The sequence below is a fragment of the Tupaia chinensis genome, unplaced genomic scaffold, assembly GCF_000334495.1.
Source record: "Tupaia chinensis unplaced genomic scaffold, TupChi_1.0 Scaffold000627_1, whole genome shotgun sequence".
NCBI lineage: Eukaryota > Metazoa > Chordata > Mammalia > Scandentia > Tupaiidae > Tupaia > Tupaia belangeri.
Window position 1 is genome coordinate 6339181 of NW_006160147.1, and position 16944 is coordinate 6356124.

The 16944-nt window shown below is 46.8% G+C and overlaps 1 protein-coding gene across 1 annotated transcript in view; it reads right to left on the reverse strand.

Annotated features, from left to right (window-relative positions):
- PLXNA2 (plexin A2) overlaps positions 1–16944 on the reverse strand; it is a 228781-nt gene that overhangs the window by 46455 nt on the left and 165382 nt on the right.

Consider the following 16944-nt stretch of genomic DNA (forward strand, 5'->3'; position numbering starts at 1 on the left):
ATTGCCAGGTTCCATGGGGTAGCTTCCTCCTGCTGGTAGGTCACTGTAGTGTTCCTTCAACACTCAAGGGTCAGTGTCAGACATGTGCTTGTAGGTACTACAGGCCCATTTGTTAGAACATAGCTTTTGGAAACATAAGTCAGCTTAGCTATTTAGAGAAGAAGGATCCCCTCCTTCCTTTTGGTAAATTATTAGCAAGTGTTAGGATCTTGGCATGAAGACACAAGTTGAAGAGACAGTTCCAGCAAACAGCTGCTAGAATCTAAACAAGAAGAATCAGTATCCTTATAGGTCATTAAATCAGGTTCATGGGGCTTGGGTAGTGTCTAGGGATTGCTGGGTTTTCATGAGGTTTCTCTTCCACTCTGTACTATGTTTCTGGCATCTGGGGTAGATGGTGAGGAAAGGGGGGGGGGAATAGCTAGGCAACTACCATGCCCTGGGGCTTACAAGGGATGTAGCTTACAGTTTCCTTGCTTAAAGCAAGACCGATGTGTAAGAGTCTGGATTTCCAAAATATAGATGAGGTGGTGATTATTTGATTTGCAAGAGGATTCCCAAGGCCTCCATTACTGAGGACTTTCAAATCTGTATTGTTGGCTCAGACCTCTCTCCTGGGCTCCATAGCCATATATTGCATTGCTACTGGACATCTCAACTTCTACAATACGTCCCTTAGGTATCTCAAATTTCTCCATGTCCAAAAATGAGCTCTTAACCTCCTCCCACCCCCAACCCAATTACCCTCCTAGAGTCTCAAATTTCAAGGTTAATGGTGTCACTGTACATCCAGCCAGGAATCATGCAAGCATCTTTATCCCTTCCATTCCCTCACCTATCATCTCTAACAAATAAGGTTGCCAGGCCCTATCACTTCTTATTCCCTTGTGTCTTTTGAATCCATGTGTTCCAGAGGTAGGAATCTATCCTAATCACAAGGGTCTCTGTGTTTCTCCATGTAAACCTAACTTTGTCGTAGCTGCCAGGGTGACCTCTATGAGACATGCTTGTCCAGGTTACGAGTCACTTGCTCTAATAACCCTCTATGGTTCTGATTATCTTTACTTTTCACTGTGTCTTCCATGACCTTATTCCATGTCTTCCATATCCTACCCAGATATAAGTGGTTCCTAAATATGCAATGCATTTCCGAAATCTCAGTGCCTTTGGGCATGTCATTTGCTTTCTTAAAAAGACAGTCAAGGTGGAGGTCTGTGCTCAGAGCACCTCTTCTAGCAGATACCACCCAAGGCCTTCCAGGTGACCGAGAAGTAGGGCCATGACGACTGTGTGCTGGTCTAGGGCACTGAGAACCTGGCATCCAGGCTTCTTCACTTCTCATCAGAACCAAGCATCCTCAGGGAGGCTATAGAGGTGAAGCTTGGTGGGAAAGGATGTCTTCTCCAGAGGAGTGAACAGAATCTTCCACAATATCACCTTATGTTAGGCAGCTGTATTGTCTGCAGCTGCCATGGAGACTGTTCCCAGAACACTCTGAAAAGCACCCAGAGCTCTGTTCTGTAAAGCTGGGTCTGTTGGGAGTCAAGTCTGACTTTTCTATACAAGTTTATTCTTTATTTTAGAGAGATTTTTTGCTATAGGGCATGTGCACTTGCCAGAAAGACAGAGCAAGAGAGAGAGAGGGACAGACAGAAAGTGGGAAATCACCCTGCAGGGGGGATGATCATGGCCTGATCCCTTCTCCATTCTCCTCTCAGGATCTTGGGCACGCACACACGCACATGCACCTGGTGTGAGTTTAAGCCACTGGGTCCTTGACTCGAACCATGATTGAGTACATGTGAGTCCAGCAATGTAACCATTACACCATCTGCTGGTTTCTCTACACAGGTTTATAAAGAGGCAAGTTGGCTGAGTCACAAACTACTGTTTGCAGAATTCTAGGAAGGTCTTCCAGGTCTGCAAGGAGGTGTGGGGCTACAGGTGCAGTTGAGAGGGCAGGGTAGAGTTATACGGAGTCTCCCATTGACAGAGCAAAACCCAAATATGACTAAGATATTAGGCAGGTCTTGGCTGCCAGTTCCAGAGGCCCTGGTGCTGCTGGCTACTTTGGGAAGAGAACACCTGACTATCTGATGCTCAGGCAGTGTCTGCAGCAGGACGAGTCAGCTCTGGAGCCAGACAGACCTGAATTGGAATACTGTTTCTGATACTTATGAGCTAGGTGACCTTGAATCTCAATGTCCTCATCTGAAGACAGATAATAATGCTTCACTCACAGGGATGATGTGAAGATTAGTGAGATAACATTGGAAATTCTCTAGCATGCTGGTTTAGAAAGTAGGTCTTAATAATTGGTAATTTCCTTCACTGTATTTCCCTGCATTTATGGCTTCTGAGATGACAAAAGCATGGAATGCTGGAGTTGGTAGGGAGCTTAGAGATGACAGAAATCTTCCTATTGATCTGGAAGGAGAACATGTGAATCAAGGAGCTCGTGACATCAATGAGGAGATGACCCGGGGTGAAATGGACTGCTCTTGGGCTGATCAGAGAATACTTGGGAGGTTTCCTGGCAGGCTATGGTCATGATGTCAGGGGTAGGGGGGTAAAAGCCTTGGATCTGCTGTATTCTGGGTCCTGCCTAGAATCATATTCTGAACCAGACATCAGTCTTTACCCAGAATAAATTTGGAAGGACACTGACCCTGTCCAGGATGGTCTTCATCTTTCCTCCCTCCCTTCTGACTATTTTGTTTTCCCCTGGCTATTAGCCATTTTGTAGTACATGCAGTGTTTCACAATGAACTCAATGGATGCTTTCAGGAAAGCGGTTCTAAACGAGACACCCACACAAACAAGTGGTTTGACAGTTTGGGGTGTGAGTGTGTGTGTGTGTGTGTGTGTGTGTGTATGGTGGGGGTGTGAAGAGACAGAGGAAGAAGAGGAGAGTCAGCAAAATCAGCTGAGAAGATGCCTAATTTCAGCCCCATGCTTTTCAGAACATATTCTATTAATATGGGCCTGTAATCTAAGCTCTCACTACCCTGGACCTCAGAAGCTAGAGCTAGAAGGAGGGGCCTGGGAAGAAAACCAGAAGCAGCCATGGTTGCTGGGTCAGGTGAAGAGGACTGCTGAGGTTCTCCCGGGTGCTATACTAGCACCCCTGTGGGCTCCTCTCCTGCATCCCAGGGTTCTGGCTCAGCCTTCTGTGCATGACACGTGCTTCCTGGGAAAGCTTAGGGGCCCCCCCACAGCTATAGGGTGTACAGACGAAATGCACTGGTTATGCATTCCCTCCACCAGTCAAGCACGTCCACTGACAAATGCTCACCCATCCTGCTCTGCTCAAAAGATGCCTCCATGAGGTCTTCCCTGGTGCACTCGGACAGATTTAGTGGCCCTTTCTCCTGCGTTCCTCCTGCCACTCCTGAATACATCCAAAATAACACTCACCACGCTGGACTGCAACACTCATTTCTTCAAAAAGACAGTAACTATCTCGAGGCAGGCACTAGCATGCTTTTCTCAGTAACCTAATACTTAGTAAATAGCCTGGAATGGAGCACCATCAATAAATATCCCCACGCGCCGTTACCGGGAAACCCTGGGCTCAATAAGGGTCTAGAACAAACAATGTCCTTTAATGACTGGAGGAATGGCGTGGCTAAGTGTTGCTTGGGAGCGAGGTAGAGTTTTAACAGTGGAATCATTAAGAAGTTCTTCCTGCACTCTCCTTTGCTTTAATTTAAACCAGTTTCTGGTTTGATTCTTCATTGAATGGAGGGCTCAACAGCTGCCTCTTCATGTAACATCTTTCGAATACTGAAGACAGCAATTAAGTCCCTCCTGGCCTTTGTTTCTGCAATTTTGTTAGTCTTGTCTCCAAAGATCTTGTTTTCAAACCCTTTGATCATTTTGGATGCTCTTCTCTGGGCCCTCGGGTTTCTATCAGAAACTTCAGCATCCTCTGAGCCTGTAGTGACCCGCACCAGGCTTGTGGCTGGAGTAAAGGCCTGATTGATTGATGCGCAGTAAGGAGGGCCTGTGACAATGACTTCCCTTTGCTTGTCACACACACCATTAACCGAGCTGGCCTGGCAAGACTGGGTGGAGGGTAAACCCAGGCTTTGTTTTGTTTTCCTCCCCAAGATTCCTCTCCCTATTTTATGCACCTTTCACTCTGCTGTACTCTCCTCCCTAAAGAAAGCTATATTTGCATCCTAATGGGACTTTAAGTTGTATTATTATTGTGCCTTTGAGGCCCGGTGGTTTGATTTGTTGTAGAATAAAAAATGTGTCTATTTTTTGCAGAACTCAGACAGAAAATACAGGAAATGCTTTAGGGCTGGCCCAGCAGCCCTGGAAAGTGGTCACTGACCTGCCCATGTAGGAAAGTGGTTTTTCCAAGTCCTGGCCAGGCACTTCTTGGTCTGTTTTTGTGAAGCCAGGAAGGCGAGGCCAGCAGGAGGTGGGGTAATGCAGGTACACCTCGCCCCAACCCTGGCCACAGGGGCCACTGTAGGTGGCCAGCTGGGAGAGGCCTACCTTCCGCAGAGGCCCTCTTAAAGCTTCGAGGAACATCTCACTGGGAGGGCCACATCTCCACCTGCTCAGACCCCACCTGGATAGCAGCACTGCCCACCTGAGCTGGGGCAAATGTTGGGGCACCCAAGCCCAGTCTGTATTCCTGCCAGACTCTGTCATGTTTGTTTTCCTCCCTGAGTGCTGTGACCTGGAAAGCAACCGCCGGGAGGCTGCACCCGCCCTCCTTCTTGCAGCCACTAATTGAAGAGTTCGGAGGGAACTGTACCACAAAGCCGCCCAAGGGTGAGAGCAGATGCAGCCGATTAATTACAGCTGGGGAGATCCGAAGCGCTGCACTGGGGAGCTCGGGTGGGGGTGCACTGGAAGCCCAGAGGCTTGGCAGCCCGAATTGCTGTGGGCGCTCGGCTGGGCTGCCCTGGGCTGCCGTCCTCGGTTCAGACTTAGGCAGGGACTCCAGCAGGGACTTGGGCAGGGCCTTGGAGGGGCACAGTTGGGACCTGCTGAGTAGAGCTTTAATGGTTCACAGGGGCTTGTGGGAGGCTCACAAAACCCACTCCCATCCCAGAGACCCTCTAACCCCCTTCCTACACTGCTTTCCGGGGCTGCTGCACTAGAAGGATGTGTCTTCTGGCTGATAGAGACAGAGGAAAAAGGGACAGAGGAGGAGCATCTGCCTCGGGTTATTGAAGATTCTGAGAAAGAGGGCGTCCATTTCTATTTATTAAGTGCTTATGATGAGTCAGGAATTGTGCTTGGGGCTTTACATAGCTTTTACCACTTAGGGCTAAATGTAAGGTGTGGAGGAGGAACTATTATTATTTCCACTTTACAAGTGCAGTAGAGCATCCCAGAGAGGTTAAGTAACTTGCTCAAGGCTACACAGTGAGGGTTAGAACCCCACCGGGTCCATCTAAGCAATGCTTTCAGGCTCTACATGGCACTGCCTGAGTGGACCATCCTCCTGCCCAAACTTCATCAACTGTGAGGACTCACGCCCTAGCCTACTCCTTAGCTCCCTCTGCTCAGGCCTGGCACCCCATTCCCTTGGCTAAGGCTGCACCCTGTAGCTTCCAAGGGGCTCCAGAGTCGGCTTTGCTGGTCGTTACCTGGACTCCTGTGATCTCCATCTCTGAACCTCTTGGCATCCACCTCCTTCCTCTCTGCCCTGCCCCAGGGAACGTCTACACTCCCCTTCTGGCCTTGCCCCTTGTCATCTCTCTCTGTGCCTGTCCAGTCTCCCCAGTGACGCCGGGAGTGGGGCTACTCGCTTTCTCCCCACCCTAGCAGTAGGCTTGAGGAAGAACTCGGGGCTAGCTCCTTCTTCTCCTCTGGCTCTGTAGCCCGAGAGTTCTAAGTGAGCTCGGGGCAGGGGAGAATAGTAGGCAGGCAAGCCTGGAGACAAGGAGCTGAGTGTTCAAGCCCAGTTCTAAAACGTATTACCAATGCAACTCAAGGCAGTTATCCCACCTTGCAGCACCTCCATCTCCTCACCTATAAGATGGGGCTGGTGACAGTGTCTACCCCATGGAAGCTGTGAAGGCTAAACGAGATGACATTTGATATCTCAGCTGACAGAGTGCTAGGTACAAGGTAAGTATTTAGTGACTGTTAATGATTCTTTTTCTTTTTAAAATATTATTACTATTATTATTTTGAGGGAGTCTTGCTATAGGACATGTGCGCTCGCTGTAGAGACAGAGACATGAACAGTGAGAAATCACCGCCTCAGCGGGGGATGACCACACTACAATCCCTTCTCTATTCTCTTCTTGGAAGACGCCGGGAGTGGGGCTACTCGCTTTCTCCCCACCCTAGCAGTAGGCTTGAGGAAGAACTCGGGGCTAGCTCCTTCTTCTCCTCTGGCTCTGTAGCCCGAGAGTTCTAAGTGAGCTCGGGGCAGGGGAGAATAGTAGGCAGGCAAGCCTGGAGACAAGGAGCTGAGTGTTCAAGCCCAGTTCTAAAACGTATTACCAATGCAACTCAAGGCAGTTATCCCACCTTGCAGCACCTCCATCTCCTCACCTATAAGATGGGGCTGGTGACAGTGTCTACCCCATGGAAGCTGTGAAGGCTAAACGAGATGACATTTGATATCTCAGCTGACAGAGTGCTAGGTACAAGGTAAGTATTTAGTGACTGTTAATGATTCTTTTTCTTTTTAAAATATTATTACTATTATTATTTTGAGGGAGTCTTGCTATAGGACATGTGCGCTCGCTGTAGAGACAGAGACATGAACAGTGAGAAATCACCGCCTCAGCGGGGGATGACCACACTACAATCCCTTCTCTATTCTCTTCTTGGAATTTTGGGCACAGGCCCAGCATGGGTTTCAAATTGCTGGGTCTTAGACTCGAACTGGAATCAACCATGTGGGAGTCCAGCTCATTAATCACTATGCCACCTGCTGACTGCAGTGTTTTTTTTTTTTTTTTTTCTTATAACCACTTTTTTTTTGCTAGAGGGTATGTGTGCTAGCCAGAGACAGAGAGTCAGAGAGGGAGAGTCTTCTTGGGGCATAGCCAGGCCACAATCCCTTTCCCCCCAAGCCTCCCTCCCTTTGGGACTTCGGGCAGCATGCTTGTGTCATGCATGTTACTCAAGCTGCTGGGTCTGGGACTCAAATGGCAGCATTGGCCATGTGGGATCCAGCTGTCTTAACCACCAGGCCGTGGAGATGGCTATGATATGACTACCTTATGATTACAGAATCCAGGTAAAGCCGGGCCAGCTACTGTTCAGAGAAAACACAGCATTGCTTTCTTTCTATTTTCTTTTCTTTCTTTCTTTTTTTTTTTTTTTGGAGAGGTTTACAGAGAGACAGAAAGCGAGAAATCACCCCCCAGGGGAGGATGGTCATGCCGCAATCCCTTCTCCTTCATTCTCCTCTCAGGATCTTGGGCACGCACGCACATGTACCCGGCATGAGTTTTAAGCCACCGGGTCCGGGACGCGAACCACGGTCGACTACGTGGGAGTCCAGCGACATAGCCATTACGCCAACTGCTGGTTCCCAAGGCATTGCTTTCTTGAGCACCTTGAGTGGGTGGAGCCCCAGGCAGGGCAGAGGCTGACTCATGGTACTGGCTGCCTCTGACAGGCCTGTGAAGCCCTCACTATGACCTCCAGCAGGTGCCAGACACTACTGCTGGGTTTATAAGAGGGGGTGGAGAGACTGACATCGGAGCCTCCAGGTGTGGGGAGGAGGCATCCTATCAAACCCCCTTAATGAAGGCTTCAGTCCCACCAGCATCCCCAACTCTGCACTAGAAGTTCCTACCTGTGTCTGCAATTGGGGTTTCAAAAGCATCCTAACCCTGAGCACCCCCCTAACTGGGATCAGCCAGTGAGAACAAGTTGAGGGTGTACTGAAGTTCCTCCTCTCCTTCCTAATCCACTTAGGCCAGAGGGCACGTGTTCACTAGAGACAGATAGAGAGCTAGACACACCTCCAGTGGGGCATGGTCCTGCCACAATTCCTTTTCCATCTCTCCCTTCTTTTGCTATTTTTTGGCACGCATGCACACATGCCTAGTATATTTTTCAAGCCACCTGGCGCAGGACTCAGACTGCTGTGGGCCATGTGGGATCTGGCTTCCCTTCAGTACCAGGCTACTAGCCGGCCCAGTCCTTTTCCTGTTGCTAGTGTTGTCCAGCCTTTAGAGGCAGTGATGCCACCCGCACATCTGCAAGTTTCTGTGCCATCCTGGCTTCCAAAGACACCTAGACCCTGGGTCCAAAAAAGCAGATCCTCACGTTCTTTTCTGACCTGGCATGTAGGTGTGTATGAACCTGTGTGTGCACACTCTTCACGGCAGGCTGGAGCCTGGCTGATGAGCTCTGCAGGAATCTATAGCATCGGCAGCACCAGCTCTCCTGCCCGGCGTGAATCCTTGCTGGCTCTGTCTTAGTTGATAGTACATTCAAAACCTAATTGTTATCTCAGCAGAGTAACTCCATTATTCATCCTGACACCATCCCCCGTTAGCTGTTTGTTGCAGTGATGTTATATTAATGAGGCCTGCAAATAAATGAACGGGAGATCAGAGTGCCGGCTTGTTTCTCAGGAAAGCTGGCTGACTTATTTATTTATTTGTTAGGAACTTTGCAGCGAGTCACTCTGGCTCTGGGCAGGTGGCTTTTGACCTTTCCTGCAGAGATTTGGTGCTGCCTTGCGGCTAAATACTTGTGAATGTCCCAGCTTTCGAGACAGTTTCATAGATGCTTTTGCATCAGGGAGAATCCAGCAAAAAAATTAAAAAAAAAATCTATTTTAAATTATTTGGGCAGGTGAAGAGCAGGAAGAAACAAAGACTGATGGATCATCTCAAACTATTATGTTATCAAACATTATTTATGCTTGGTTTTGGAGGGCAGTATACATAGTTTTCTACAATTGATTTTATTTCCCAGTTACATGCACCTAAGATAACCTTAAAGTGTATTTATATTCCCTAAACACGGATGAGTGAGGTGCTAGGGAAGCTACTGAGGCTGAAAAATTAATAAAGTAAAAGCCATATGGTGGTCAATGGAGAAACAACGGTCAACTCGACACCTCCTCTGCCTGGCATCAGTGGGGCACTAGCTGCAACATGTAGGGGCTTCAGGAACACACAGGAAGGTTCTTTCACATCTTCAGGGTGGTGTGTTCCTGGTCACTTCATGGAAACACCAATTTTGGGGATTTGTTCCCTGCATCTCAACCTGTGGGCTTTGCCTGATCTCTGTTCTTGCCTTAAGGTGTGAACTACGTAGGTCCTATCCTCTGAGCTGTCTCAACAGACTGAGATACACTGACTCTCCCATCAGCCCAAGATACAGAGCCACCAAACCAGGGATTTCAGCTTTCCCTTAAACTTAACCATCACTCTATTAGTGGCCATAGCCCCAAGCCCTGGGGTCTTCAAGAAGCATCTAGGGTCAGAGTTAAAGTAATGTTTACCCTGACATGCAGAACGTGATTGCCCTAAACTAAAACATACTCTCAATTCCATCCCTCACATTTTTTTACCCCCTACTCACAACAGCAAGTGTGAACCTAATTGTGTTTAGGAAGACACAGTTTACTTTAAGGCTCAGGATCATTTGGAGGAATAGGTATGCAAAGTGCACAGAACTTGGCACATAGTTGAGTCTTGTTAAAGAAAAGCTATTATTACTAAGACTTCCAGAATTAGAATGTTGACTGGTGTATTAATGTCTCTGGTCTGAGGTTAGTGTCCTTTTAACGGTGAGGCCCGTATCCCTGCTGCAGTTCTTTTTCTATATAGGAGACAACTGTAAAATGTATGGATGAGAAGTTTCCATCCTAAGCCTTTGGAGGAAGTAGAGTGGTCTTCAGAATGGGCAGTTTCCAGCATCTACTAGGTGGCCAATGTTCAAGGATAGGCTAGAGCTATACCAGGAGAAACTGTATCCCTATGACTGCCCACCCAGGACTCACTTATCTGTGTAGCAACCACCAAGTCTAGCACAATACATGGTGTAAAATAATCACTAAGTAATATTTATTTAATAGGTGAATTAATTTTCTAGTACCAGTGGCATTTCCTCCCTTTTCTCAGAATGTTTGCTTTCATTGAATTTTGTCCCCATTCAAATTCATATTCTGAAGTTCTAACTTCCAGCACCTCAGCTTGTGACCTTATTTGGAGATAGGGTCTTTATAGAGGTATGATGTTAAAGTGAGATCATTAGTTGGGCCCAAATTTAATGTGACTGGGTCCTTATTAAAGAAAAAATGGAGGTGATAGATACACAGGTGGAATGCCATGTGAGCACAAATGCAGAAATCGAGGTGATATTTCAACATGCCCAAGGACACCAAAGATTGCCTGCATTGCCAGAGCAGGAGAGAACTGGAACGGCTTCTCTCCTATAACTCTCAGAAGGAAGCGACACTGTGGACAGATGGACCATGGACTTCTACCCTCCAGAATGTCAAGAAAAACATTTGTGTTGCTAAGCTGCCCTGTGTGTGGCACTTTGTTTGGTCACCTTAGGTAACTAATACACTCACTTTGAATGGGGAAGGAACCTCTGCCCTGTTAGCCCCAAGTCTCTTTATCCTCCCGAGTTCATTTTCCTGAGAACATATTCAGTCTCCTTTCCTTTTCTGTGGGATCCTGCCCACTCACAGGTTCTTGGAAAGTGTTTTTGCCAGCCTTTTGTTCCAGTATGTAGCTCACAACTGCCTCCTCTTTGAGGCCATAGCAGATCCTGGAGGACAGGCTGGGATGGCGGGGGTGGGGAGTCCAGAAACATAGCAGGCCAGGCATCTTATGGGCTTTCCTCCACATGTTCGTGTTCCTGGGATTGAACAGGTGACACATGCACAAGCACCCGGGATGACAGCTGGGACACCTCCCATGGGGGACAGCATCATTATCACACCATGAGATGGCTGAGAAGGAGCAGACGGTGAGTCCTAAGGGGGTCCTAACCTGAAGTTTATGCAAACTGAGAAATTCAATAGTCTGTACAACTTGTCCTACATGAAGCTGCCATAAAGGATGGGTCTCTAGGGGTGGGCTTGGTTGCCATGGAGATGTGGGGTGAGGAGGGGTTAAGGAAGAACACAGCTGTTGATCGAACTACACAAGAACCCACACCTTTTCCTGAAGTAGAACTCCTCTGAGGGCCTCCCATTCACGCCTCTGCTCCCAGGCAGGACAGCACCCTTTCCAGCCCCCCATTCTAGGATTGGACATCCTGCCACCCTCAGCAGCTATTGCAGGCCAGCACAGAATCTTTCTCTTCTCACTCTTCAGGGAGGACCTCTGTGGTTAAGGCTTCTGTCTAATGCACTGAGGAGGGTGTACATTTGGAGATAAGGCATGTACAAAAGGGTAAGGAACTCATGGAATTCTGATGATGAAGAGGTTCAAGAAAAAGATCTTTGCTGGTGTGAGGGGATTAGTCCAAAAAGCTGAGGTAAAGAAAATACATTGATTCTCTTTAAAGATTACTTTTAACAAATTGTTACTATGATCATTACCAAAAATGCCAAAGAACTGAAGTTGTGCCCTCCTTGAAACAGTCTGTTAGAGGCATATAAAATTCATTTTCCCCATTATTGGTGAGGTTAACTTTGACCAGTTGGTTAACATGCAATCTGCCAGGTTTCTTCCCTGTGAAGTTACTATTGTTCCAGTTGTAATTAATTAGTATCTTGGCGGGGGGGGGGAGCAGCATATGGCATAGTGGTTAAGGCTCTAGACTCCCATGTGATCGACAGCAGTTCGAGTCTCAGACCTGGTCCTTGAAACTCTTGCTGGGTACATGTGCATGTGTGTGCAAAATAAGAAGAGAAGAATGAATGAGAAGGGATTGTGGCATGGTCATCCCTCCTGGGGGGTGATTTCTTGCTTTCTGTCTCTCTCTATCTTCCTGGTGAGCACACATGCCCTCTAGCAAAAATCTCTCTCAAAAAAAAAAAAAATAGTATCTTATGGGAAGATAGCTTAAGACATTGTAAATATCCTATTTCCCTTCATACTGTCCTTCCACTAATTTTGGTATTCATTGATCCTTCTTCCCTAAAACAATTATTAGTGTTCTTTGTCAAAGGGTGAGTTTCTATTTCCACAATTCCTTCTACATTTATTGGAGAGTTTCTTTTTTTTTCTTCGCTATAGGGCACGTGTGCTCGCCAGGGGGGGGGGGGGGGAGCAGCATATGGCATAGTGGTTAAGGCTCTAGACTCCCATGTGATCGACAGCAGTTCGAGTCTCAGACCTGGTCCTTGAAACTCTTGCTGGGTACATGTGCATGTGTGTGCAAAATAAGAAGAGAAGAATGAATGAGAAGGGATTGTGGCATGGTCATCCCTCCTGGGGGGTGATTTCTTGCTTTCTGTCTCTCTCTATCTTCCTGGTGAGCACACATGCCCTCTAGCAAAAATCTCTCTCAAAAAAAAAAAAAATAGTATCTTATGGGAAGATAGCTTAAGACATTGTAAATATCCTATTTCCCTTCATACTGTCCTTCCACTAATTTTGGTATTCATTGATCCTTCTTCCCTAAAACAATTATTAGTGTTCTTTGTCAAAGGGTGAGTTTCTATTTCCACAATTCCTTCTACATTTATTGGAGAGTTTCTTTTTTTTTCTTCGCTATAGGGCACGTGTGCTCGCCAGACAGAGAGAGACATAGAGACAGAAAGTGAGAAACCACCCCCCAGGGGGGATGATCACGCCGCAATTCCTTCTCCTCCATTCTCCTCTCGGGATCTTGGGCACGCACGCACACGCGCCCGGCATGAGTTTTAAGCCACCGGGTCTGGGACGCAAACCGCGGTCGACTATGTGGGAGTCCAGCGACATAGCCATTACGCTAACTGCTGGTTCCCCAATTCCTTCTACATTTATTAGTTGGAAGTCTAGTGTAAAGAAGCATGTCCTCTCTCCCCCATCATTTATTTCTTTGTTTCTTTTTTTTCCTTCTTCATATCAATAAGGACCATGAATTCTTATTTTATTCTGTTGTTAAGTCGGTAACTATAATTATTTATTTTCTTCCTTAAATTGCTCCAAATTTGGCCATCAGGATCCCCTTCAAGTAGGCTCTTTGTCCTTTTGATATGTACCATATACTATTTTTAGTGCTTCTTGCCAAAAATATGTAACCTGAATTTAACCACGAGGAAGCTTCAAAGAAATCTAAATGGAGGGACCCATCTATGAAATAACTAGCCTGCACTCTTCAATAGTCTCAAGGTCGTGAAAGACAAAAAGAAAGACTGAGAGGAAAGGGCTAGGGAGTTATGACATGCAGTGTCACGTGGGAACGTGGATTGGATCCTGGACCAGGAAAGGGCAGCAGTGGGGCAGTCAGCCAGTGTTACTAAGGCACACGTATTAGATGGTATTAGTGTATCAGCATTAATTTCCTGATTTTGATAATTACACTGTGGTTACGTAAGATGTTAACTTTGGAAAATCTGGGTGAAGGGTATATAAAAGTTCTTTGTACTATTTTTGTATCTTTTTGTAAGCCTGAAGTTATTTTCAAAATGAAAGTTTAAAGAAACAGAAAATGACTTTTATAGGGAGAGGAGGATCAGGTGGGGGTAGGAGATGCAAAATGGAAAAAGATATTTTCGTTAACAGCGAGTAAATGTTCTGCACCTGATACTCCCTCCGACATGGCCTGTCCAGAGTGATGTCCCCAGACTGGCTTGGACACAGCATGGTTTGTGCCTCCCCAGAGATGCTCTTCCACTTCTGAACAGCCACAATCGGCAAAACACCAACAGGAGACTTGGGGGCTTCCAGCCCCTGCTGCTGTGTTCACTGGGAAAATCAATTACAGCCTAATTACCTCAGGGGGTTAATTAGCCTTGTGTAGCTTGGGTGTCCTCTGTGAACAGAGCAGCCTGTCAGTCCCCGGTCAGTAAGCAGGGGTGGTAAAGGCAGAAGTTTCCCAGTGAACTGCTTGCCTTTAGGCTGGGAAGGGGCCCCAGCTAGCAGGGAACAGACGTTGTTGATGGGGTTCGGCAGCAACTGGGGTGGGCAGAGGTGGGAGGTGCTGATGGGAACCAGTTCCTGTCTGATTTAAGCTCCCCTACACCGCAGGTGCCGACAGGCGCACAGACTGACAACTGCAGGGAGAATTACAGAACAGTGCAAGTTCTCAGGCCTGTGGCTGCTGGAAATCACTAGAATTGGGGAGAAGGCACGAAGCCCTGAGCGGCTCAGGAAGCCAGCTGTCTGAGGGCAGAGGCGGGGGCAGCAGCAGCAGCCCCTGCAAACATTCTCTTCTAGCCACATAAAGACACAGGAGAAAGCCCAGCAGGTGCCGTCAATGGCCACATTGGAGAGGAAAATGGGACTGAGGAAGCCCAGTCTTTGAGGGACAGTGTGTACACGTTCTGACACCCTGCTAAGGGGGTGGAGGAGGACTCAGATGCAGGAAACCTTCTCCACAGCGTCTGCCCTTTGCCTGAGACACGCTGCCATGTGGATAGATTGCGTCTGGCCCATTCTGCCTAGGAAAGGTGTGGGAATTGAGGAAAGGGAAGCCGCACTTCCTGCTTTAGGTGATTGGGGCAAATTACAGAGAATTTAAAACTGTTTTTAGAATGAAATAAATGTGAATTTGAATTCTGGCTCTGCCATTTATCAGCTGTGTGAATGTGGGCACATCACTCAATTCTGAGCCTCGTTTTCTTCATCTGTACAATGGACGTGAGGAGAATACACAGTTGCTGTGAGGATTAAATGTAACGGTGCCAAGCACATTTAGTAAATATTTGCTCCCGCTTCAAAAAATCATCTGTAGGTTAACGACACTCATTTGATCTTGAGGTTTAAAAAGAAAAAATATATACAGTAGAACCTTAAAAGTGCATTACTTCATGAAAGAGACAGATCTGAACAGGCTGTATGATTCTGACAATATGCATTGTGGAAATGGCAAAATGATAGCACCAGTAAAAAGATTAAGTGGATGTGAAGGATGAGAGGGGAGGGGAGCACAGCAGACTTTCAGATAGTGATATTGTTCAGTGTGATACTGTAATGGTGACTACAATTCATTATATAGTTGTTTAAATCCATAGGATGTAAAACACCAGGTAGACTCTAATGTAAACTCTGGGCTTGGGTAAAATTAATGTGCAACTAGGCTTACTGATTGTAACAGATGTGCTTCTCTGATGCAGGATGTTGATGATGAGCAAGGCTCTGCATAGGGAGGTGTAGCGAGTTTGTGGGAAATTGCTGGACCTTCCGCGAGGTGTGGCTGTGCATCTCTAACTGTTCTAAATATTAAAATCAGTTTAGGAGCCAGCCAGTGGTGTGGTGATTAAGGAACTGGATCCCACATGGCTGACTGTGCAGTTCAAGTCCATACCTGATGTATGTGCATGTGTACCCCAAATCCTGAGAACAGAGGAGAAGAGACTGTGGTGTGGCCATTCCCCTGGGGGTGCTTTCTCGCTTTCCCTATCTCTCTGTTTTTCTCTGGCAAGTGCATGCAGTCTATAACAAGTTAAAACAAACAAATAAAATCTATTTACAAATTTTAAAAAGGGACCAGCAGATGATGTAATGGTTACATCGCTGGACTCCCACATTGTTGACTGCGGTCCAAGTCCTGGATCTGGTGACTTAAAAAAACTCACGTGGGTGCATGTGTGCCTAAAATCCTAAGAGGATAATGGAGGAAAAGGGATTGTGGTGTGGCCATTCTCCCTGGGGGGTGATTTCTCACATTCTGTCTCTCGTCTCTCTCTGTCTCTCCAGCTAGTGCACGTGCCCTATAACAAAACATATCTCTCTAATAAATAAATAAATAAAAATAAAAAAATACTTTCTCCCTCTTCAAATAATCTGTCTATAGGTTAACAATATCCATTTAATATTGAGGAATTTTTTTAAAAAAAGTAATCTAAAGCATTTTTTTAGAAAAAAGTGTTTAGTATTTCTTCCATGAGAGAGAGCGAGAGAGATCATTACTCCCAGTAAGGCCCTCATACTGTGATACACCCCCAACCTCACAGGAATCTTGGACCTCACGAGCCCAGTGTGTATAGGAAGACCTCGGGAAGAGAACTTGGAACTTTCCCATGTGGCCTCAGCATGGCCTGTCGCATTTCTGTTGCACCACCTCAGCTGGCCTGATCAGAAGCTTTCACAGGATTTCAGGGCTGCTCAAGAAGTTTCCCAACACTGTGACATAGATGAGGCCAGAGGTGCCTTCTTTGGCCAACAGAGAAAACGAGGTAGGGGAAGAGTGTATCAGCTCAGGGAAGAGGAAGAAAAAGAGAGCAACCTCTCTCCGCTTGCTTAAACCTGCAGACTACCGTACTACCTGCCTGGGCCTTTATTCCTAGTCACCATAAGGAAAGTGCAATTAGTTTCAAAGCTCAAGTGACAGTCCTTGAATAGAGCCCTGGAGAGTGATGAGCATACAATTCAAAGTTAAGTCCAATGACTCCGCCCCCCAGCCATTCAAAACCAAGCAGCTGCATTTTTAGTCACATCATCTATTCATCTTCTCTTGCAATTTGCTATTTTGGAAACATCGTTTTTTTTTCACAGGATAATTAATTACCTATTTATTTCCATTAAAATGCACAAACAAATTGGGACAGAGTATAAACCCCGGGAAACGGCATGGTGGTTAATACAGTGCCTGCCTTTACTTTCTTCTGCTGTTTTCAACTTTGTAACTCCGAGCTAATTGCAGCTCCTGAAATCATATTTCTGCTGAGAAAAGCTAAACCCTCTTTCTGAAATGTTCACCCACCATGGAGCCAATTTCTCATCCCGCCCCCAACCCCCCACCCCACCGCCCCCGGCCCAACCAGCCTGGCAGGGAGACTGGGCTGGTTCTGTCTCCCATGTTGTGTGCACCTTCACACAAACACACACACACACTCATGCACAAGCACAAGGACACGCTCCATGGTCTTGTCATTTATGCCTG